This window comes from Patella vulgata, chromosome 7 (assembly GCF_932274485.2).
Source record: "Patella vulgata chromosome 7, xgPatVulg1.2, whole genome shotgun sequence".
NCBI lineage: Eukaryota > Metazoa > Mollusca > Gastropoda > Patellidae > Patella > Patella vulgata.
The window spans coordinates 43,048,225-43,074,953 of NC_065885.2; the positions used below are offsets into that span (position 1 = coordinate 43,048,225).

The 26,729-nt window shown below is 38.7% G+C and overlaps 1 long non-coding RNA gene across 1 annotated transcript in view; it reads right to left on the bottom strand.

The window, feature by feature from the left end:
* Positions 1–16,669: 16,669 nt before the first annotated feature.
* LOC126828448 (uncharacterized) overlaps positions 16,670–26,729 on the bottom strand; it is a 121,228-nt gene continuing 111,168 nt past the window's right edge. The window contains exons 2-3 of the long non-coding RNA XR_007683077.1: positions 17,209–17,407; positions 16,670–16,900 (exon numbers count right to left, since the gene is read on the bottom strand). This is a non-coding gene — a long non-coding RNA (uncharacterized LOC126828448). The remainder of the gene's footprint in view (positions 16,901–17,208; positions 17,408–26,729) is intronic.

Consider the following 26,729-nt stretch of genomic DNA (forward strand, 5'->3'; position numbering starts at 1 on the left):
TACATCGGTTGCCTGTTCAAGCCAGGGTCGATTTCAAGATATTGTCTCTTGTCTATCAGTGTCTGGATGGAAGTGCTCCGAAGTACCTGTGCGATCTCTTAAAATTTTACATCCCATCTAGACAGTTACGGTCACTCAATCAGAAAAAACTCTGTGTTCCTCAGTGGAAGTTAAAGTCATTCGGTGGTCGCTCTTTTCAAGTAGCTGCATCTACAAAGTGGAACAAACTACCATCAGACCTTCACAGAAGTCCTACACTTAATAAATTCAAATCTGACTTGAAAATTTATCTGTTTAAATTATATTATTAGAGACTTGTCTATTATGCGGCATGAGCACGTTTTGTGGATATAGCGCTTTATAAAAGGACTGATTATTTTATTTAGCCCAAGGGTGTCAACTATTGATTTTGGTGAATGCCTCTAAAAGATGGCGGACGAGTAGGATCTCGTAAACAGATCAGACAGAGTTTTTCGTGAAATAAATGAGTTTTCAGTGAAAGGATTATGGTATACTTTCGTATGTAAATTACTAATAATACAGTTTTTAATACTGTGTAATATTTTCTCCAAAACATATCTGTGATAGTGAAATAATTGACGTTTTAGAAAACAATAACAATGTTGTGATTTTGCCCTGTATAATACAGGTGTCCGTCAGGATAACCGGGATTACTTCCACCTATCCACGGAGCCCCGTGCTACCAGCGGGATTTAACCTATATATTGCTGTTTTGCCGTAGCAGCGGCTCAGATTATGTTTAGACTCAAAATAGGTAACATTGTTAGTTTATGCGGACGCCTTACATGCCAAGCGGGGCTTGGATAAATACACTCGACACTACAAATGGTAGTATGGTAAAAACAACTTATATTTAACAAGGGGAGAAGGATATAATATAATATTGCTTTTCATCTGTATACATACAAATAGAATAGATTACTAGAGTAGATAGATTGAAACTTTATTGACCGCGAGTTGCACGTGCAGCTCTTATGCATGCCTGCACGGGCATATCAACACATGTTTATTGAAAAGTGACACTTTGTTTACGATTACCTCGCCATATTTCGCCGTATTTGTAAGGAGATGGTGATAAAAACGTGAAATCATCATGGCTAGATGGGCGACATATTCCACCGTCGTCCAGGGGTGGCAATTCCTTATCCCGTCAGTTTTATACGGGTAATAGTACATTCAACCGATCTCAACGGTGTTATAATATTCCAGAGTCATTGTTCTTTGATGGCTATTCGAACTGGCCTAGTTTTGCCAATAAATTTACCAGGTTTGCCATAGCACAGGCATGGTCCGACCAGGAATGTAGGGAACAGTTGTTCTTTTGTTTAAAGGGATATGCGGTCGATGTTCATAGAATAGTCCTTTCACGGAATGGTAATTTGACATGTTTTGAACTTATGACAAAACTTGAGAAATGTTTTAGTCGAGCAGAAATGTCTGGGGCCGCAAACCCATTTCACAATCAATCATCGGTCCAAAGAATTAGTTGTAGGCGTAATGATAATGTACTACTGGCAGCAACCGAAATCCGAGCCGAAACTCTCGAATCACAGAAAATGACTTTGTCCAGAATCGAGCAGCGCTGGGACAGGATGGAGCGTACTTGTACCAACATCATCAATAAAATTGATTTGTAATTCCTCAGAAAGAACTGATCGGTCACGTGCAATAATGCCTAATGCGGAAACTCCAGTCTTCAAGTTTATTCCGAAGAATTTAACATGTGACCTTGTCCATAAATGTTCTGCAATGGACGAATTAAAACTTGAACTCGATCAAGCAGGCAAGCCTTGTGTCCCAAGCTTGTCCATCGATTCGCCTTTCGGGATGTCTGAAACTTCGACTACGAACGGGTCGGATAGACGCGGGACGATCGCCAGTTTTGAAACCGCCAAGGCATCGAACGGTTTCACTAACACCGATTTATACGGTGATGTAACAAATATCACCACCTCCAGGGGTGATCAAAAGTTCCAGGATACCGAAGCAAACGGTGTCATTCCAAGAATCGACTCAATCGATTCCGCGAGAATTGAGGAAACGTGCGTATGAGGTTCGATGTTTATCTACAGTGATCATTCAGATTCTGTAAGTCAGTTTAATTTAAAAGCTCAAAGTCCACAAGTATCGACTGTGTTAATAAATACCGGAAGAAAGATGACAAAACTTTCTGAGCACCGCAGTCGTGCGTTAAAGGAGAAACTGTCAAAAATTAAAGAGGTTCCCGAGTTTCATGCGTTTGAAAATTCAATTATGAACTGGTTGCGCTCGATATCAAATAGTCAAACGGGACTTTTATTTCGCTGTCTATCAACTTTAGTTGTTACGCAGTTTACCGCTGGGGAATATTCAATTTCCGATAGTTTCTTTGAGCAACAAAAAGAAAAGCCTCCTAGATTTAAGTGTGTGGAGTTTAAAAGATCTACCATAGATAAATGGTTCGAAGTTCCTGTGTATGATTTGACTAGACCAGTAAATTTGGATAGCCAGTTATTTCGAGAAGAGATGGATTTGTTCATAGTAGGACTAATTAAGCTGTGTGTCAGTTTCATCAAAGATGAATTGTTATTGACCCTTCACGGTGTTCCTGTAAATACGGTGAACACAGATGTATTTATTGATAATTCGCGCATTATCAACGATGTTTTTGATGCGTGTTACGAATCAGAAGTTACAAATAGTAATTTAGCTGTCATGAAGCAGATATTAGCCTCACCGTTAACTATCTCACGGTGTAATATCGACAATCATTTAACTGAGTTTACGTCTGGATCTTTAAATATTTCCGACAATTTGTTTGAACGGTCTATCCGATCACATGCCGTGATCGAGATTTCTCTCATCGATGTAATCAAGTTTGCATTAACAGCATATCGGCCCTTCTGTAGAATGGTTGAATCTATTTATCTCGATCCGTTACGGTCGAATAAAAAGAAAATTATAAGTTATGGAAATGTTAAACATGGGACTGAATGGCATAGTCAGTTTACTGTTACATAATATTGAAAGTCTCAATATTCCACGTGTGAGTTCATCTGTAGTCAACATGAACTATTATACTATACTATTCAAAAAAAGTAGGGGATATTTGATTTTTAAGTGTTATTAAAGTCACCTAGACTAAGTAAGGCACAGACTGACCATTATAAGGGTAAAATGATACCCGGGGTCAAACAGCAAAGTTACCACAGCATCACAACCAAGTCAGTAACGGGTAAATCCTCCTCTGTTTGCCAAACAAGCATTGATCCGACGTGGCATACTCCTAATGAGACGTCTAAGGTCATTTTGGTCCAGATTGTCCCATTCCTGTTGCAACGCAGCAGCAAGTTCTTGGACATTGGCAGGACGTTGTTGACGTTGACGTAACCTCTGTCCAAGCATGTCCCAGACATGCTCGATGGGGGAGAGGTCGGGACTCAGTGCTGGCCAAGGTAATGTGGTGATGTTCTGTTGTTGGAGGTAACCTGTAACGATCCTGGCCCTGTGACATCTTGCGTTGTCATCCTGGAAGATGAAACGGCGGCCATGACGTCGTGCGAACGGCACAACATGGACTGCCAAGATGTTGTCCCGGTAATACTGGCCTGTAACACGCCCTGCAACAACATGTAAAGCCGTTCTTCCAGCAACAGTGATGCCTCCCCACACCATAACAGAACCACCCCCAAATCGATCATGTCTGATGACGGTAACGTCTTGGAAGCGCTCGTTTCGACGACGCCACACCCTCCTACGTCTGTCCAAAAAATCAACAGTGAACCTTGACTCATCTGAAAACATCACATTGCTCCAGCGTCGATTATCCCAGTGTTGACGATCCCTACACCAACGACGTCTTGCCTGAATGTGATGATCTCTCAAACAAGGGATCACGCAAGGACGTCGGGCGCGAAGGTGACCCCTATGCAGTCGATTCCGAATCGTCTGGCCACTCACTCTCACACCAGTGTCTGTTTGAAGACGAGCGCTGATCTGATTTGCTGTGATGACACGATTTCTCAAGGCCAAGGTACGGATAAATCGATCCTGGGCTTGAGTTGTCGCCCTTGGTCGACCTGAGCGTGGTCTGTCCTGTACAGATTGTGTATCACGATATCTGGACCATAGCCTGCTTATGACAGACTGAGAAACATTCATCGTCCGCGCCACAACCGCCTGTGTTGTGCCGATCTGTAGCATGCCAAGGGCACGTAACCTTTAATTTCGGGTAAGCCGACGCATATCAAAATTTGTTTTCTGGTCACTAAAACAATTAAACTGATGTTTCCACCCTGGAATTCAATGCCACAATGACTGTAACATTCAAAGTCAGAGTCGTGCAAATCTTGGGTTGGACCCCCATGATGATCCAAAGCATCACCTGCATTCCATGCGGTAGCTATTGGTGCGTTTGGGCGTCACATGTAACTGGAAATGTTTCTTCTGTTAGGTTCTATAGTGACTTTTTTCGTAGTCATTTGCATATTTTAGTATTATGCCCCCAAAATCAAATATCCCCTACTTTTTTTGAATAGTATATTTGTAGAGGGTCTTTGTTACGAATACGAGAATATCTGGCCAGAATAAAATGCTATTTTACGAGTTTAGGAAATAAGATTCAATCTTTCCTTCGAAATAAAGGAACAAAATTTAAAGTGAAGATGTCTTCAACATTACGATGTTGAATATCTATCTGTTAAACTTAATGCCAACGGTGACTCTGATGTAAACCGTTAAATAGCTATGTGTGTATGTAGAATTTTTTCGGTGAATTTATAACCGATTTGTTCTTGACTGATGCGTGAATGATACGGTGTACCTGTATACCGTTACTAGTGTGATTGAAAGTGTGAGTGTGAAGAGTAGGAACCAATCCTTTCAAATTAAGATGGGGAGGTGTGTTGTGATTTTGCCCTGTATAATACAGGTGTCCGTCAGGATAACCGGGACTACTTCCACCTATCCGCGGAGTCCCGTGCTACCAGCGGGATTTAACCTATATATTGCTGTTTTGCCGTAGCAGCGGCTCAGATTATGTTTAGACTCAAAATAGGTAACATTGTTAGTTTATGCGGACGCCTTACATGCCAAGCGGGGCTTGGATAAATACACTCGACACTACAAATGGTAGTATGGTAAAAACAACTTATATTTAACAAGGGGAGAAGGATATAATATAATATTGCTTTTCATCTGTATACATACAAATAGAATAGATTACTAGAGTAGATAGATTGAAACTTTATTGACCGCGAGTTGCACGTGCAGCTCTTATGCATGCCTGCACGGGCATATCAACACATGTTTATTGAAAAGTGACACTTTGTTTACGATTACCTCGCCATATTTCGCCGTATTTGTAAGGAGATGGTGATAAAAGCGTGAAATCATCATGGCTAGATGGGCGACATATTCCACCGTCGTCCAGGGGTGGCAATTCCTTATCCCGTCAGTTTTATACGGGTAATAGTACATTCAACCGATCTCAACGGTGTTATAATATTCCAGAGTCATTGTTCTTTGATGGCTATTCGAACTGGCCTAGTTTTGCCAATAAATTTACCAGGTTTGCCATAGCACAGGCATGGTCCGACCAGGAATGTAGGGAACAGTTGTTCTTTTGTTTAAAGGGATATGCGGTCGATGTTCATAGAATAGTCCTTTCACGGAATGGTAATTTGACATGTTTTGAACTTATGACAAAACTTGAGAAATGTTTTAGTCGAGCAGAAATGTCTGGGGCCGCAAACCCATTTCACAATCAATCATCGGTCCAAAGAATTAGTTGTAGGCGTAATGATAATGTACTACTGGCAGCAACCGAAATCCGAGCCGAAACTCTCGAATCACAGAAAATGACTTTGTCCAGAATCGAGCAGCGCTGGGACAGGATGGAGCGTACTTGTACCAACATCATCAATAAAATTGATTTGTAATTCCTCAGAAAGAACTGATCGGTCACGTGCAATAATGCCTAATGCGGAAACTCCAGTCTTCAAGTTTATTCCGAAGAATTTAACATGTGACCTTGTCCATAAATGTTCTGCAATGGACGAATTAAAACTTGAACTCGATCAAGCAGGCAAGCCTTGTGTCCCAAGCTTGTCCATCGATTCGCCTTTCGGGATGTCTGAAACTTCGACTACGAACGGGTCGGATAGACGCGGGACGATCGCCAGTTTTGAAACCGCCAAGGCATCGAACGGTTTCACTAACACCGATTTATACGGTGATGTAACAAATATCACCACCTCCAGGGGTGATCAAAAGTTCCAGGATACCGAAGCAAACGGTGTCATTCCAAGAATCGACTCAATCGATTCCGCGAGAATTGAGGAAACGTGCGTATGAGGTTCGATGTTTATCTACAGTGATCATTCAGATTCTGTAAGTCAGTTTAATTTAAAAGCTCAAAGTCCACAAGTATCGACTGTGTTAATAAATACCGGAAGAAAGATGACAAAACTTTCTGAGCACCGCAGTCGTGCGTTAAAGGAGAAACTGTCAAAAATTAAAGAGGTTCCCGAGTTTCATGCGTTTGAAAATTCAATTATGAACTGGTTGCGCTCGATATCAAATAGTCAAACGGGACTTTTATTTCGCTGTCTATCAACTTTAGTTGTTACGCAGTTTACCGCTGGGGAATATTCAATTTCCGATAGTTTCTTTGAGCAACAAAAAGAAAAGCCTCCTAGATTTAAGTGTGTGGAGTTTAAAAGATCTACCATAGATAAATGGTTCGAAGTTCCTGTGTATGATTTGACTAGACCAGTAAATTTGGATAGCCAGTTATTTCGAGAAGAGATGGATTTGTTCATAGTAGGACTAATTAAGCTGTGTGTCAGTTTCATCAAAGATGAATTGTTATTGACCCTTCACGGTGTTCCTGTAAATACGGTGAACACAGATGTATTTATTGATAATTCGCGCATTATCAACGATGTTTTTGATGCGTGTTACGAATCAGAAGTTACAAATAGTAATTTAGCTGTCATGAAGCAGATATTAGCCTCACCGTTAACTATCTCACGGTGTAATATCGACAATCATTTAACTGAGTTTACGTCTGGATCTTTAAATATTTCCGACAATTTGTTTGAACGGTCTATCCGATCACATGCCGTGATCGAGATTTCTCTCATCGATGTAATCAAGTTTGCATTAACAGCATATCGGCCCTTCTGTAGAATGGTTGAATCTATTTATCTCGATCCGTTACGGTCGAATAAAAAGAAAATTATAAGTTATGGAAATGTTAAACATGGGACTGAATGGCATAGTCAGTTTACTGTTACATAATATTGAAAGTCTCAATATTCCACGTGTGAGTTCATCTGTAGTCAACATGAACTATTATACTATACTATTCAAAAAAAGTAGGGGATATTTGATTTTTAAGTGTTATTAAAGTCACCTAGACTAAGTAAGGCACAGACTGACCATTATAAGGGTAAAATGATACCCGGGGTCAAACAGCAAAGTTACCACAGCATCACAACCAAGTCAGTAACGGGTAAATCCTCCTCTGTTTGCCAAACAAGCATTGATCCGACGTGGCATACTCCTAATGAGACGTCTAAGGTCATTTTGGTCCAGATTGTCCCATTCCTGTTGCAACGCAGCAGCAAGTTCTTGGACATTGGCAGGACGTTGTTGACGTTGACGTAACCTCTGTCCAAGCATGTCCCAGACATGCTCGATGGGGGAGAGGTCGGGACTCAGTGCTGGCCAAGGTAATGTGGTGATGTTCTGTTGTTGGAGGTAACCTGTAACGATCCTGGCCCTGTGACATCTTGCGTTGTCATCCTGGAAGATGAAACGGCGGCCATGACGTCGTGCGAACGGCACAACATGGACTGCCAAGATGTTGTCCCGGTAATACTGGCCTGTAACACGCCCTGCAACAACATGTAAAGCCGTTCTTCCAGCAACAGTGATGCCTCCCCACACCATAACAGAACCACCCCCAAATCGATCATGTCTGATGACGGTAACGTCTTGGAAGCGCTCGTTTCGACGACGCCACACCCTCCTACGTCTGTCCAAAAATCAACAGTGAACCTTGACTCATCTGAAAACATCACATTGCTCCAGCGTCGATTATCCCAGTGTTGACGATCCCTACACCAACGACGTCTTGCCTGAATGTGATGATCTCTCAAACAAGGGATCACGCAAGGACGTCGGGCGCGAAGGTGACCCCTATGCAGTCGATTCCGAATCGTCTGGCCACTCACTCTCACACCAGTGTCTGTTTGAAGACGAGCGCTGATCTGATTTGCTGTGATGACACGATTTCTCAAGGCCAAGGTACGGATAAATCGATCCTGGGCTTGAGTTGTCGCCCTTGGTCGACCTGAGCGTGGTCTGTCCTGTACAGATTGTGTATCACGATATCTGGACCATAGCCTGCTTATGACAGACTGAGAAACATTCATCGTCCGCGCCACAACCGCCTGTGTTGTGCCGATCTGTAGCATGCCAAGGGCACGTAACCTTTAATTTCGGGTAAGCCGACGCATATCAAAATTTGTTTTCTGGTCACTAAAACAATTAAACTGATGTTTCCACCCTGGAATTCAATGCCACAATGACTGTAACATTCAAAGTCAGAGTCGTGCAAATCTTGGGTTGGACCCCCATGATGATCCAAAGCATCACCTGCATTCCATGCGGTAGCTATTGGTGCGTTTGGGCGTCACATGTAACTGGAAATGTTTCTTCTGTTAGGTTCTATAGTGACTTTTTTCGTAGTCATTTGCATATTTTAGTATTATGCCCCCAAAATCAAATATCCCCTACTTTTTTTGAATAGTATATTTGTAGAGGGTCTTTGTTACGAATACGAGAATATCTGGCCAGAATAAAATGCTATTTTACGAGTTTAGGAAATAAGATTCAATCTTTCCTTCGAAATAAAGGAACAAAATTTAAAGTGAAGATGTCTTCAACATTACGATGTTGAATATTTATCTGTTAAACTTAATGCCAACGGTGACTCTGATGTAAACCGTTAAATAGCTATGTGTGTATGTAGAATTTTTTCGGTGAATTTATAACCGATTTGTTCTTGACTGATGCGTGAATGATACGGTGTACCTGTATACCGTTACTAGTGTGATTGAAAGTGTGAGTGTGAAGAGTAGGAACCAATCCTTTCAAATTAAGATGGGGAGGTGTGTTGTGATTTTGCCCTGTATAATACAGGTGTCCGTCAGGATAACCGGGACTACTTCCACCTATCCGCGGAGTCCCGTGCTACCAGCGGGATTTAACCTATATATTGCTGTTTTGCCGTAGCAGCGGCTCAGATTATGTTAGACTCAAAATAGGTAACATTGTTAGTTTATGCGGACGCCTTACATGCGAAGCGGGGCTTGGATATACACACTCGACACTACAACAAGCTGTAAAAGTGCTCAGGTGAGCACAGTTAACCTAGTGGACTAAAAAAATAAAGCAAGCTATTACTAGGCAGGTTTAACACCTATTGTACTGTCTTTAAAAATGCCAAAAAACCCCAAAGGAAACGTACTAAAATGGATGATGGTGCTAACACCAGCAGTATTTCTGAATTTCTCGATAAAATAGTAAAAGATGATGAGTCGCTAAGGACACTAATACGCAGTTCAAATTTTTTTGGAGACCTTGCAGCTATACATGGAGCGCAGACTTCATCAACTACAGACACGATTCGCAGTACAATTCGACAACAATCTATAGTTGAAGTTGGGGTGGTAACATCTACACCTAAACAGCCAGCCCAAGCATTACATCAGTCAACAAACCCAGATTTAAATGACTAACGGCCAACAAGACCAACTATCATATTCTATCTCAGTTTAATACTTGTAAATTTTTATGCATATTTATTAATAACTCACCCTATACATTCCTAGATACAGATAGCACAATGTATTGTTTGTAATATAGATGTAAGATAACTGTACTTTATACCAACCTAGATACAAATCTCATAATAATACTTGCTTATACCAACCTAGATATAAATCTCATAATAATATTTGTTACTTAGTTGTAAGATAACGGTACTTTATATTTACTTAGATAAAAAATTTCATAATAATATATTGTATTGAACATAGCTGTAAGATAACGGTACTTTATACTTACCTAGATACAGATGTTATAAAAATATTTTTGTTTTAAACCTTTATGTAAGATAACAGTACTCCATTCTTACCAAGATAATGTAAGATAGCGGTACTTTACATTTACCTAAATACGGATTTTAATATACTTACCTAGATGCATATCTCAAAATAATTCATTGTTTTAAAAAAAATGTAAGAAACGGTACTCTATACTTACCTAGTTACATCTTTCATAATAATATATTGTTTTGAACATAGCTAATAGCTAAAGGCATTTCATACTTACCCAGATGATACAGACCTCATAATAATATATTGCTTTGAACATAGTTGCAAGATAACGGTACTTTATATTACCTAGATACAAACCTCATTATGGTATCTGTTTCGAACATAGCTGTATCGAAACGATACTTTATATTTATCTAGATACAGATCTCATAATAATATATTGCCTTGAACATAGTGTAAGCTAACTGTACTTTAAATTTACCTGTTTTCAGATCTCATAATAATAATATATTGTCTTAAACATAGTTATAGGATAACGGTACTTTATACTTACCTTCATACAGATCTTATAATATTATATTGTCTTGATCATATTTGTAAGATGCGGTACTTTACACTTACCTAGATTCAGATCTTATAATAATATATTGTTTTGAACATAGTTGTAAGATAACTGTACTGTACTTTATATTTACCCAGATCCAGATCTTATAATAATATATTGATTGAACACAGTTATAAGATAACGGTACTTTATACTTACCTTAAAATAATATATTGTTTTGAACAGTTATAAGATAACGGTACTTTATACTTACCTAGATACAGGTCTTCAAAATAATGTAAGATAACGGTACTTTACATTTACCTAGATGCACATTTTAATCAAATATTGGGATACAGATCTCATAATAAAATATTGTCTCGTAACATAGTTGTCAGATCTCCATAACATTGCTTTGAATATATATATATATTTTTTTTTTCTCAAAATGGCTACCAAGACATAAACTTAAATAAAATCCTGATATTGTTTTGAACAAAGTTGTTAGATAACAGTACTTAATACTTACCTTAATATATTCTCACCAAGTCACATAAATTACTGTTATATATTGTTGTAAGGAAACGATATCTTATACTTACCTAAAAAGTGATCACATTATAATATATTGTTTTGAAAATAACTATCCGAAAATGGCACTTCCTACTTACTCAGATACAGATAATAATATACTGTTTTGAACATAGTTGTAAGATAACGGTACTTTATATTAAGCTACATACAGATCTCATAATAAAATAATGTTTTTAATATTGTTGTAAGGTAACGATACTTTATAACTACCTACAGACCTACATTATAATGCTTGATTTGAGCATATCTGTATGACAACGGTACCTTATACTTACCTAGATGTAGATCTTCATAATAATGTATGGTCTTGAACATAGTTGTAGGTAACGGTACTTTACATTTATCTAGATACTGATTTTAATAAAATATTGTTTTTGAACGTAGTTGTAAGATAACAGTAATATACTGCTTTGGACATAGATGTAATATAACGGCACTTTATGCTTACACAGATACGGGTCTCATAATAATATATTGTCTTGATCATAGTTGTGAGAAAACGGTGTTTTATATTTACCTAAATACTGTTTTTCATAATAATATATTGTGTCGAACATAGTTGTAAGATAGCGGTACTCTGTACACACCTAGATACAGACTTCAAAAATGATGTATTTTCTTGAACACAGTTGTAAGATAACGGTACTTTATAGTAACCTAGATACAGATCTCATAAAAATATTTGTTTTGAACACAGCTGTAAGATAAAAGTACTCTATATTTAACTATAAAATATTGTAGTAAGGTTACGGTACAATATTCTTATCTAGAGACAGATCTCAGAATAAAAATTATTTTGAACATAATTGTAAGATAACGGTACTTTAAACGTGCCTAGATTCAGATCTTCAAAATAATATTCGATTTGAACATAGCTGTGTGATAACGGTACTTTATGCTTACCTAGATACAAATCTCATAATAAAATAATGCCTTGAACATAGTTGTAAGATAGCGGTACTTTATATTTACCTAGACTCAGATTTGTTTTAAATACTTATGTAAGATAACTGTTGTCTAGCTTTACCTAGATAAAATCCTCAATACTATATTGCTATGAACATAGTTGTAAGATAACAGGACTTTACATTACCTAGATACAAATCTCAACATAGTTGTAAGATAAAACATCTATACAGATGTCATAATAAATATACTGTTTAAATATTATTGTAAGGCAATGGTACTTTATATTTCCATATATACAGATCGCATAATGATATACATTGTTTTGGACAAAATTGTAAAATAACGATACTTTATACTTACCTAGATGTAGATCTTATAATAATATAACATTTTGAACATAGTTCTAAGATAATAGTACTCTAGTCCTACCTATATATATAACTAATAGATCTTACGCACTTCTTCTGTCAAGCCATCGACCAAGGCCAATATACGAGAACGGTGTTCTGTGACATCAGTAAAGCTTTTGACAGAGTTTGGCATGCCGCACTCTGCCATAAGCTTGGGGCCGTTGGGGTCAGAGGAGACTTGTTAGAATGGTTCAGAGACTACTTGTCTAACAGACAACAGAAAGTTATTGTCAACGGAACCTCCTCTGAGCCATTAACGGTCCCTGCTGGTGTTCCACAGGGCTCCGTTCTCGGTCCATTACTTTTCATTATATACATCAACGATATAGTAAACAGTATAAAATCAAATATTAAATTATTTGCTGATGACACTAGTTTATATATAAAAATAACTGACCCAACCGAATGTGCGGAAGTCTTAAAGGGTGATCTAGAGAGAATAAGCCGTTGGGCTAAGACGTGGCTTGTATCTTTTAACCCGCTGAAAACTGAAACCCTAGCACTAGCAAATAAAACGAATTTATTTCTTCCGACACTGAATCTAGACAATGTTGCAATTAAAGAAGTTTCTGAGCACAATAACCTCTGGCTGACTTTCCAAACAAACTGTAAGTGGGATACTCATATAACTAAGATTTTGGCCAAAACAAGTAAACTTGTAAATTGTCTCCATCGTTAAAATATAGGTTAAGTCGTAGATCTCTTCAAACCATGTATACATCATATATTCTTCCTCATTTCGACTACTGTGACGTTATTTGGGATGGGAGTACCACCGAACTAACACATAAACTAGAACTCTTACAACTAGATGCACTCAGGACTATATGCAGTTCTGTGAAAGGTACAAGTCACCATGTGTTATATAAGGAAACCGGATTTATTACACCGCAGGAGAGAAGAAGGCGACATGAATTAATTTTATTCTACAAAATCATAAACCATATCACTCCCGAATACTTATTTCAACTGATACCACCTAATATAAATTCATATCGCCTACGAAACCAAAGTAACATCCCAACATACTTCTGCAGAACTTCTTTATTTTCTTCTTCTTTTATACCATCTACAATTCGAGAATGGAATCTATTCGATCTTTCTACTAGAAACTTACCTACTTTATCTTCTTTTAAATCTAAACTCGGCTACCTTGATCAAATTTTACCTTCATCATACTGGCAGCAGGAGAAATCAAATTCACCATTCACGCCTTCGACTCGCTTGCAGTGATTTAAACGGACATCGTTTTCTCAGGCATATTTCTGACAACCCTACATGCGATTGTGGTCACGCCTTTGAAGACTCTGAACATTTTCTTTTAATTTGTCCCTTACGTTCAGATGCACAATTTGCGACAATATCAAAACGTTCAAAACTTTATCAAAATTTTCAAAACTTATTATTCGGAACTGAAGACAGAAACAATTCTGAAGAAATGTTTTCGGCAGTACATAACTTCCTCGACATCTCTCAAAGATTTTGAAAATTCCGTATGTAAATTTTAAAATATAAACATTCTGATTGTGGTTTGTACATATCGTGTATACATTGTATATAGCCATCTTATAATTTAATCGTTCTTCTGCTTTACTTTTCATTATATATTTATGTTTATACTTTTATGAGAGGGGGTCTATAGGCCTCTGCCTGTTCTCCAATCCAGTTTCTGTGAATAAATATCGTTAGAAAAAAAATGCCCCGACCCCCAGGGGCAGAGCCCCGCCCTAATGGTTGCCTTTAGCGCCTGAGGGCCATAATTCTGAATGGATTATCTTGGAACTTGGTATACTTATTCCTTAAGGACAGCAACTATTGATGTTGTCATTTCAATAAACAGGGTGGTACCTATTTACATTGTTCCATATCCAACCCCTACTGGCAGAGCCATACCCATTTTTTGTATTTATCGTCTACAGGCTGCAATTCTGAATGGATCATCTTTGAACTTTGCATATTTATTCCTTATACCGTAAAGACAGCAACTATTTATTTTGATGCTTGCCCCGACCCCCTGGGGCAGTGTCACACCCACTTTTTTGTTAGTATTTTGTCTGTAAATTTGGAAAAACAAACCCAACGCCTAGCCTTATTTGCCTCTGATCATATTACAGCCATTTCATATTTCATTCTCTTCATTTTAAAAAGTACCATATCAATCAAAGCTGGAATGTGGACGTATATTGCAACGTTAGCAATGCTCTCGTTATCCGATTTTGATGAAACTTAAAACATATCTTTATATCCCAAAGATCTCTGTCCCTTTTGATATTTGTACATTTCAGGCCATAACTTTCTGGATTATTGCCCCTGATTGTACAAAAAATCGCGTTTGTTTTTAGCTTGTTCTCTATCCATCTCTTGCAAAATGTGGGCGTATCCTGCCTGGCAGCCGCTGGTTGTTTTGCGTGTAGTGCGGTACCCCTGCACTTACTAATAGAACTATGATAGAATATGTGTGCTGGTGGTTTGTCTGATTAAAAATGTGACCCAAATTTGTAAACTCGTGAGATCTGTCGTAGGCCTGCCTACATGTTATTTCTACTTGTTCTACTTGTGACCAGTGGCAGATCCATATGTGGAGACCCTAGCCCCATCCCCTCACCAATAACAGTATAAAATTCACAAATTATTGTGTTTCAACGAAACATGTAAATTTTAATTTATAAATTTTTGTTGCTTGAGGTGAAGTGAGATGCCCCGCCATTCAGGCAGTAGCCTATGATCCCAGCCCCACCCCCTACTCCAAAAACCGTATGAAATTCACTAATTATTGTGTTTCTGCAAAACATGTAAATTTAAATTTTGTCTTGATTGGGGTGACGTTGGGATCCCCCACCTCACCCCCAACAAAATATTCTGCATCCCGCCACTCAAGCAGGAGATCCGTTAGTGTGGCGCATAAAAGAACCATAAACAGTTGATATTCAAAATAATAAAAGTAGGTCATAGTACCGCTGTACAGGCAAAATTTCCTCATAGCACATTACACAGCATATGTATGGATAAGTATCCCTTCTTGCCTTCCAGGTGACTAAGTGTAAAGCCAGGAAGCCGTGACAAATGGTCCTAATCTCGCAGCCAACACTCCTTGTCACATACAACTGGGGATCGAAACCATGCCAGTTTACTCAATGACAGACCTTCGGCCATTCAAAGGAGCTAAGGAGTACCCATCGACTTCCATGTGTATGCCTCTCTTCATCAGCCTCGTTGGTACAGAAAGCAGGGTGTGCTGGGTTCGATTCTACCCAGTGTTGGTTCCTGTTTTCACTGGAACAAGATGGAGGCCCTGGCAAGGAACCGTCTTATATTCGGACAGGCTTGCAAACTTGTGTACACGTTGTCTTTCGCGTAAAAGAGCCCTTTGGTAGAATTTGAAATAAGATTAGGCCATAGTGCTGCTGTTCAACAGAAGTACCTCATAGCATACTACAATCTTGCGTATACCTGTCTTCATTACCTCAACGTAGGATGTTAAAGCCCATTTCAAAACTGGGGGCCACGGTGTCTCACAAACCTTGAGGTACCGGTGTTGGTCGAGAACGTTGATCTGTATGTTCCCTCTCCCTTGTCAGTGGTGTAGGACAGAGGGCCTAGCAATGGACAACATATAGCAGTGGGAGGAAACCTGAGGACCCGGAGTAAAATACATGAGGTTGGACTCCTTGTCACGTACATGCTTGGAATCAAAACCACGCTACTTGACTCAATCCAACGCGCACACGTTAACCCATCCAGCCACCAACCCCCTCGGTTCCAAGAAAGAAAAGGTCTAAATGTACACCATATTTAGTCAGGGGCACAGGTCGGGGGACTGCTTATTTGGCAGTTGGGGGACTAACTCACAAAGGTCTATGGACTAGAGTGTTAAGCTCTGTTCATTTCTCTTCAATAGTTCAATCTATTTTTTACACATTGCTGAAGAGAGAGCAGTTATTAACAACATAAAAGTTTTTTTAAAAAATGACAGTATTTGTACAGACATTTAGTGTACACAAAAATGTGAACATAAAAACACAAATTAAAACCATATAATGCAAAAATTAGGAATGTTTATAACAAAATATCATCACTGTGGGTGACTGTAATATCACAGTCTAAAGTAGAATTTATTCCCCCTCCATAACGAATTGGCATTAATTCTTGTTGGATCCAGTTCCTCAAAAAATAGGTGATGTGTCAGTATTGTTTTTATCAGTAGATGAGGTTGGTAAATTATCTATCATATTTTCTGCTGGTAATATATATATAACCATTCGCTTTTAAATTATGTGTGAATGAAATAACTGGATGATCTGTAACTGTCAGTTCTGAAATAAATGAACTTAATGAAGGTGGATGCATTAATGAATAAAAAAATGGAATTTATTGTCCATAATCAAGGCCTAGGTGGGTTATAGCAGGAAAAACACAAATTTATTTACATTCTGCCGTTAGCTGTGCAATGTGAGCACTTTGCCTGTCAAGCTGTTATAGATATCTAACTCCCTTGAAATATCAAATTTGCTCCGTGAGTTTGCACACAGGAACTGATTTATCAAAATACAATAATAATGAACAAATGTAGATTTAGTTATTAACAAACTTTCTAAACATTATTTTTCAACTAACTGCTTACCTTGGCAAATCGCTTCTGGTCTTCCAACTGTAACCATTTCATGAAATACTGATCCTACTAATCAGAGCCTATGTTTGTATCGCCTCAGTTAGCAAATTGGGCGAAACACTTTATCCGTGATATTATTTTCAAATTCGTCGTACTGGTACATGGGACTGGTGGAGTCTGGGCTTTATAATGGTCGTAGATTCGCCATCATCTGGAATCATAGCCATAACCTTTTCATTTCCATCTTTTTTAAACCACTCTCTGCAGCAATGGTCCTAACTGAATGTATTCAAGGCTTGTGAACCTTTAACTTAATTGATAACATGTGAATAATACATTTCTTCGTTAGTTTTGTTGTAGTATTGGAGGCTAACATATTATCCAGAAGCGCCCGATTGGTCAATCACGTCACCAAGGAACTTCTCAAAACACTCCATTTTGTTTGATTGGGCCGAGATATGGAGCGCGAAATTTAAAAGCAGAGTTTATCAAAACTGTGGGTTATTTCTCTAATTATAATTAACACATTCTTTCACTAAAATAATAAATTGCTTTTTGATGGAGCAAAGGTGACAAGATATTCGATGTCAGCTACTGGCCTATATCAGAAACCCACTTTTCCCGTTAAAATCACAACATCAATGTTGATTTAAATGGACAAATAATTCGCGTTTTCAATGTCAAAGACTTTGGGTGATACTGAGTTAGAGACTTGGCTACTTTAAAACGAGTATCACTAGTTCTTTGGTGAGTTCAATTTTCGTGTGCATCTGCCCCTCCTTGCCTTTTACACAACATGTGAAATATGACCTTTCTCGGTGAAACTTAAACTATGTGTTTAGTTCTTGGACGAGTTCGACTTTGGTACGCATCAGACCTTACATTCTAGAGCTATGGCCCCTGCTTTTCACGCAAAATTTGAAATATGTATGGATTTTATAGGCCCTCCAGAGGGGCTACCATTATTGTCCCATTCTGATGAAACTTGTCAATATATTAAGGATCAAAATGTGGGCGCATCTTGCATGGCAACCGCTTCTTTGAACTGGTCATAAGTGATAGCAGTGAATTATTTGATGGATAAGGGACAAGGAAAGAGTATAAGAAAACTATTTTTTCTAATTACCTAACATGTCATAGATACAACGGACGTGAGGTGGACTTGAAAGAAAAATAGACTGTTCAGTTATCTAATCGCGATCCTCGCAACCGTCAGTCTCTTAACCCAGGGATCAGTATTAAGCTGTGATTTAGCTCCGAAAATCGTTTCATCTCGTCCCAGCAGATTCCGGGTGAAAATCTGACGCTTTGTTACATAATTTAACCAGTAGGCCGTCGCATACATTTCTGTTCCGATGCATTGCACAATACGTCTTGCACTCGAATTACGTCTCGAACTATATTTGTCAAGTGTAGCCATAATCGGGTGAAAAAAAAATCAAATTCTAAGCCAATCAGAAACCATAAAAGCAAAGATCGTCATAGGTCAAGGGTCAATAGCCATAAATAGACCAGGGAATTCCTTTTATGAGACGGAACACGTTGGACTGTTTACATTTGTCAGAGAGAATTTCTCTCCAAATATTCCGGGATTACTGGATAATACCACCTGTTAAATGTTGCATTGACACGGTAAAGACGACTTACCCCTGATCTGTAGCATAAATTAATTGGGAAATAGCACCAATGATTGAATGAATCTTTTATTTTCTGGAAACAAGTATTTCTTCAAAACTATTTCAGTGAAACAATCAATATCCAAGAGAAATGTATACTTAATACAGATGAAAACGATTTTGGCATGCTTGAAATACTGGTTCGGTCTTATAATTATATATAATGTTAAGAAAAAACAAAAATAATAATACCATGTGATCTGATCGATACAATTAATAATAATTCACCTTCATCAATTTTACTATTTTTTTAAAAAAAGAAAACAATAGCCTTATTATAAGAGTATATATAGAGAGAAATGGGGTTTAACTTCCACTCGACACAAACTAGGTAATTTTGGTTCAATTTTATTCCAATAATTCGCTTGCGTGTATTGGTCTTTAGCAGTGGGAGGAAACCGGAGGACCCAGAGAAAACCCATGAGGTTGGACAGGCGACCCTTCTCCTTGTCAAGTACAACCGTGGAATCTAAACCACGCCAGTGGACTCAATGACAGACCTTATGATACAGCGCGCATATGCTACCCATTCGGCTACCCAACCCCCTATAAGAGAGTATAAGATTACATTTATTTAAAGAAAGAAATTTAAAAAAAATAAACAAATGCAATTATATAAATTTCCTCGTACACAACAATACCATACACCACTAGTATTAATGAAAAAATTATATAATAATAATAATAACATCATCATTTATAAAGTGTATTAATACTGGAGAACGGTTTCTAATGTGCTGTCCAGGTTCTTATATTCACAGAATACATGTATTTACACAGAGATCAGGTCTTGTGCCATATACACTGTACAAAATTGAAAGGCAAATTTTGCCTGGGCACAGACTATGGCCTACGTTTATATCGAATTACAACTGCCAAGGGTTCTTTTTACGTGCACACCAATGTATACACGGGACCTCGACTAGACTGCTGTCCTTGTGCCTTATGCCTTGTCAGCCCCCTCCGCCTGCACCACTGACAAGGGGAAACCGTCGGAAATAATTTAAAATAAAAAAGTAAAATAAAAACATATAGTAAGCATAAAGTGACAAAATATAATATGAAAATTTATTGACATGTACAATACATTTAAGTACTCACATAATTTCATCAATATCATCATCACTATTAAAATCAAAGTCACTGTCGGCATATGTTTGGCTGTCACTTTTATATTCGAAAAATATACACAAATCCATACAAGAAAGTTTTCACTTGTAACAAGTACATCTATTACTGATCTCTCTGTAAAAGTGTAATGCAGCTTGATTTACATTCACATTGAAAATTGTGTTTGGTGATTGATCTCTAGTCACCCTAACCCTGTCATTTGTTCAATAGAGTTTAACAAGAGGGGTTTAAATTTCCACGGCTACATTGCAGTCAGGCAACCAGGGAGGAATGCGCCAGAATATGCCCCCTTTTTGACTGGTGATGCAAGGGCAGAAATAATTCTTCATACATATCTTTTCATGTGGACGTATATTGTCGTCGCCCCCTGTCCGTCCGTCCGTCCGGACGTCCGTCCACAATTGTTTGTGAACAGTCTACAGATCCGATTTCAATGAAATTTGAAATATAGGTTTATCACCCTAAGATCTCGGTTCCTGTCGATATTGGCATGTATCGGGCTGTAACTTCATGGATTATGGCCCCTGATTGTACGAAAAATCACGTTTTTAGCTTGTGAACACTGTAGAGGTCACAATTTTTATCCGATTTATTTTAAACTTGAAATGTATGATTATAACCCAAAGATCTCGGTTCTTTTCGATATTCGCGCATATCTGAAGGTAACTTCCTGAATTATGGCCCCTGATTGTACGAAAAATCGCGTCTTTAGCTTGTGGACCCTATAGAGGTCATAATTTTTATCCGATTTAAAAAACCGTATTATTATATCACCGTTAAACCCTAAGGACGGCTGAGTTCGAATTTCGTGAAAATCGGCCCAAAACTGAGAGACAAAATGGCCGTCGTTCGTTCTCAAATAGCGTAAAAATATGGTATATCAAGGTTGTATGCCCTATAGAGGTCACAATTTTTATCCGATTTTGTTGAAACTTGAAATGTAAGTTTATATCCCAAAGATCTCGGTTCCTTTCGATATTCGCGCATATCGGAAAGTAACTTCGTGAATTATGGCCCCTGATTGTACGAAAAATTGCGTTTTTAGCTTGTGGACCCTATAGAGGTCATAATTTTTATCCGATATAAAAAAACCGTATTATTATATCACCGTTACACCCTAAGGGCGACTGAGTTCGAATTTCGTGAAAATCGGCCCAAAACTGACAGACAAAATGGCCGCCCCTCGTTCCCAAATAGCGTAAAAATATGGTATATCAAGGTTGTGGACCCTATAGAGGTCACAATTATAATCCTATTTTGATGAAACTTGAAATGTAAATTTATAACCCAAAGATCTCGGTTACTTTCGATATTCGCGCACATCGGAACGTAACTTCCTGAATTATGTCCCCTGATTGTACGAAAAATCGCGTTTTTAGCTTGTGGATCCTATAGAGGTCATAATTTTTATCCGATTTAAAAAAAACCGTATTATTATAACACCGTTACACCCTAAGGACGGTTGAGTTCAAATTTCGTGAGAATCGGCCCAAAACTGACAGACAAAATGGCCGCCCTTCGTTCTCAAATAGCGTAAAAATATGGTATATCAAGGTTGTGGACCCTATAGAGGTCACAATTTTTATCCGATTTTGATGATACTTGAAATTTAAGTTTATAACCCAAAGATCTCGGTAACTTTCGATATTCGCGCATATCGGAACGTAACTTCCTGAATTATGGCCCCTGATTGTACGAAAAATTGCGTTTTTAGCTTGTGGACCCTATAGAGGTCATAATTTTTATCCGATTTAAAAAATCGTATTATTGTATCACCGTTAGACGCTAAGGCCGACTGAGCTTCGGATTTCGTGAAAATCGGCCCAAAACTGACAAACAAAATGGCCGCCCTTCGTTCTCAGATAGCGTACAAATATGGTATATCAAGGTTGTGGACCCTATAGAGGTCACAATTTTTATCCGATTTTGTTGAAACTTGAAATGTAAGTTTATAACCCAAAGATCTCGGTTCCTTTCGATATTCGGACCGTAACTTCCTGAATTATGGCCCCTGATTGTACGAAAAATCACTTTCTTTTTAGCTTGTTCTCTATCCATCTCTCGAAAATGTGGGCGTATCCTGCCTGGCAGCCGCTGGTTTTCAAAAAAAGTAAGTGCACTTGTACCAACTCGTCTATTTCGGTTCTAATTTTCTCCATAACATGGGAGTTGGGTGACCGAATTGTTAGCATGTGCGCACTGTATCATAAAGCCTGTCATTGAGTCAACAGGCGTGGTTTCGAATCCCCGGTTTTACGTGATAAGGAGTAGGGTCGCCTGTCCAACCTCGTGGGTTTTCTCTGGGTCCTCCCGTTTCCTCCCACTGCTAAAGACCCCTACGCGCAAGCGAATTATTGAAATAAAAAAAATAAACCATATATTAGTCCCGAAATGACATAGTTTGTGTCGAATGGACGTTAAACCCCATTTCTCTCTCTCCATAACAACTTGGGTATGAGTACTGCACATTGTATTTCACCTCAATAATGGTGACACAGTCTTTACCATAGTGGTCTTCTGTCTTTGACTGAGTGGACTTCTCTATTTATCTTAGTGGTCTTGGGCCGAGTAGTCCTTGGTCTGGGTTGTCATGCATTTAGGAGAATATCTTCATCAGCATGCATTTGCAAGAAAATGGGGAAAATGTTAAGATATGATCCGATCCCCTTAACAAATTAACCAGACCTATTATTTTATTCTCTTTCTCTTTTTTTTTTTTTTTTTGCTGTTTTTTCTAAACATCACTTTCTTCAACAATTTTGGAATCGTGATAAATGTTTCATACACAGTTTTGTTAACGTTGGTAACGAAGAATGTGAGAAGTAGTAGGCCTAGCCTCTACCATACCCCAGCAAATCGGCAGGTGACCTTTCACCACACGACCTGTTGAACTTTTCGTCGTGTATGTTTGATTGGCCAATTATGTCACGTGATCTGTTTAAACTGAGTTACCGCGAAATCCCATATTTAATTTACGTTTTCTATCAAACGTCAAAGAATTGATAAAAGAAAAGTTGTGTGACAATACAAAATAATACTAGATGAACTAGATGATGTAGTTTTTTTTCACCCGAAAATGGTCGGGACGGAGAAACAGAAGCAAGCTAGCTAGAAATTTCACACCACGGCCTATAGCAGGGTTTTCTTCTTCTAACCCACATAACAATATGATGTTAATTTTACGTTACATTTACGTAAAAATGGTCAGTCAGTTTACCATCATTTTGCTCATCTTTTTAACAATAATTTTACGTCAGGAAATGACGTTAATCTAACGTAAACTTTACGTCATTTTTACGTTATATTTACGTCATTTTCTGACGTAAATCTAACGTAAACTTTACGTCATTTTCTGACGTAAATCTAACGTAAAATTTGCGTAAAGTTTACGTCATTTTCGTTAGATTTACGTCAGAAAATGACGTAAACTTTACGTTAGATTTACGTCAGAAAATGATGTAAATATAAGGTAAAAATGACGTAAACTTTACGCTAGATTAACGTCATTTCCTGACGTTAAATTGTCGTTAAAAGGATGAGCAAAATGATGGATATCTAACCGACCATTATAACGTAAATCTAACATTAAATTAACATCATTTACGGATGCAATTCTAATGTCAAATTTTGATGAGCAAAGTTACGAAAATATAACCAACCATTAAAACCTTCAAAATTATTCATTATTTGCGGCAGTAAATGGGAAGTACATTCAATCAATAATCAAATTTTCCTGACCCGTGGGTGAGGCTAAAAGTTGAGTGGTCCAACGTGTGCGCTTTAGATCATAAGGTCTGTCATTGAGTCAAGTGGTTTGTTTCCACACCCAACTTGAACATGGGTTTTCTCTGGGTCCTCCTACTACTAAAGATTCCTGGTGCGGATGAATTATTCAACTTGAATTGAATCACTTAGTCCCAAAGGACAGTTTATGTCTATTGGATGTTTTACCCCATTGCTCTCTATCTACCCATAACCAGTCAGAATTCTAAATGTATTGCACAGAAAAGTTAAAAATCTAGCAGAATTATATGACAAAATATACTACAAGTATGTATACATATACTTTATTTAAAAGACATTTAAATATTAACAGTTTTTATCCACAGCTGTTTGAGAAATGAAGACGGGCATATGCCACACAGTGTGCAGAGCTATGGCGTACTCTTATATAAAATTCCAACTGCCAAGGGATCTTTCACACACACACACTTGAGTTTACACTGTACCTTGGTTTTTTTGTCCCTTCCGTATGACTAGTCAGCCATCCATGTCAGGTCCTCTGTCCGGCATCACTGACAAGGGAAAATGTTCAAGAAAAAGGTCTACATTAGCGCTATGAAAGTGTTGATATGCATATAAGAAAGAAAAAACTGGGATATTGACCAAATTGGGCCAAAACCTATAGCCTCTATCTTATTTGCTCAAGGTATTGATGGAATAGGAGTTAACTTTGGAATGAGTGAAATGAAATGGGGTTTAATGTCCTATTCCGACAGGGCTAATGACATGGAAATATGCTATACAGTGTCCTATTATGGAATTTTATCCAGACAGCGGCGCTAAAGCCTACTCTTATATCGAATCCAAACTGCCAAGGGATCTTTCACGTACACACCAATGTGTGCACAGGACCTCGGTCATTCGTACCATCCAAACGACTAGACAGCTGTCCCTCCTTGTCAGGCCCTCTGTCCTGCACCTCTGACAAGGGGAGGAAACCAAGTCTGGAAATCACGAAGAACTTTCTCGGCCGACACTGGAATGGAATGTTGTGGAATGCTGAATATTGATAGGTTTCGTCCTCTCATGATTCCAGTGTGTAACAAAAATTTGAAAAAGATCAATTAAGAATAAACACAGCATCTATTGCATTTGAAAAAGGGAGAATTAACCAAGGAAGGCAAAGTCCTGAAAAGCTGTATATTGATAATGCTTGTCCTCTCACAATCGGAATGATTCACATTTCACACCCAGTGTACGGACAAACAGGGCCAAAATTGATATGTGGGTGTATAAACAAAGGTATATACTACACCAATATTACATGTGTTGCAGAATTGGTTTAACACATTTCAAATATAATTGTAACACGGATATTTGCAATGGTTGATCCATGACAAAAGATTTGAAATATTTTGAAGAGACGCAAAAGGTTACGCCATACAGTGTGCTATAAGGGAAATTTTGCCCGGGCAGCAACGCTATGGCCTACTCTTGTATCGAATTCCAACTGCCAGGGGATCTTTTATGTGCATGCCAATGTGTACACTGGACCTTGTTTTTTTTGTCCCATCCAAACGACTAGACAGCTGTCCTCGTCAGGCCCTCCGTCCTGCATTACTGACAATGGGAAACCACACCGGAAAATCAGGATGAACTTTCTCGGCCAATGCAGGGATCGAACACCCGACCTCAAGGCTAGTGAGTCAGCGTCTTACCCACTTAGCTACCTTTATATATATATTTCTATTTTTAAAACCCGCGACAAGTATATTTATATCAAGGATGTAACCCTCTATCAGTTAACCCGTCACGGATTGGTTGCATTGGTGAACCGGTTCAAAATATTCGTTTCATATCATACCTGACCTTTAAATCCAGGAATTGTAGCCACAACGGGGATCACGTTGGTAAAGTCGGTAAGACACTGGCTATCTAGTCTGGAGGTCGGGTGTTCGATCCCTGCATTGGCCGAGAAAGTTATTCCAGATTTTCCGGCATGGTTCTCCCTTGTCAGTGATGCAGGACAGAGGGCTAGACAAGACAGCTGTCTAGTCATTAAAATAGGACAAAAAAATGAGGTCACATGTACACATTGGCGTGCACGTACAAGAGCCCTTGAAGTTAGAATTCGATATAAGAGAAGGCCGTAGTGCCACTGTCCGGGCAAAATTTCCCACATAGCACACTGTATGGCGTATGCCCATCTTCATTAGCCCAGTTCAGAGCAAAACAGTAGGACGTTAAACTTTCATTTCACTAGCCACAGCTCTGTTTTCTTTCACCAAAGGGGGGGTGGGATGGCTGAATGGTTAGCGTGCGCGCGCTGTATCATAAAGTCTGTCATTGAGTCGACTGGCGTGGTTTCGAATCCCCGGTTGTACGTGGCAAGGAGTAGGGTCGCCTGTCCAACCTCATGGGTTTTCTCCGGGTCCTCCGGTTTCCTCCCACTCCTAAAGACCCCTACGCGCAAGCGAATTATGTAAATAAAAAATTAAACCATATGTTAGTCCCGAAATGACCTAGTTTGTGTCGAGTGGACGGTAAACCCCATTTCTCTCTCTCTCTCTTTCACCAAAGGGGGGATCAAGTGGGTAAGACGCTGGCTCGCTAGCCTGGAGATCTGGTGTTCGATCCCTGTAAGTTCATCCTGATTTTCCGGCGTGGTTTCCCTTGTCAGTGATGCAGGACGGAGGGACTGACAAGGACAGCTGTCTAGTCGTTATGGGACGAAAAACTGAGGTCCCGTGTAGACATTGGCGTGCACGTAAAAGATCCCTTGGCAGTTGGAATTCGATATAAGAGTAGGCCGTAGCCCCGCTGCCCAGGCAAAATTTCCCTCATAGCACGCTGTATGGCATATGCTCGTCTTCATTAGCCCAGGTTAGGAGCAGAACAGTAGGACGTTAAACCCCATTTCATTTCATTTCATTTCTTTCACCAAAGACCACATAAATACTTCATTTAGCACTTGTCATTTGAAACAGTTATAGCCTATGTCTT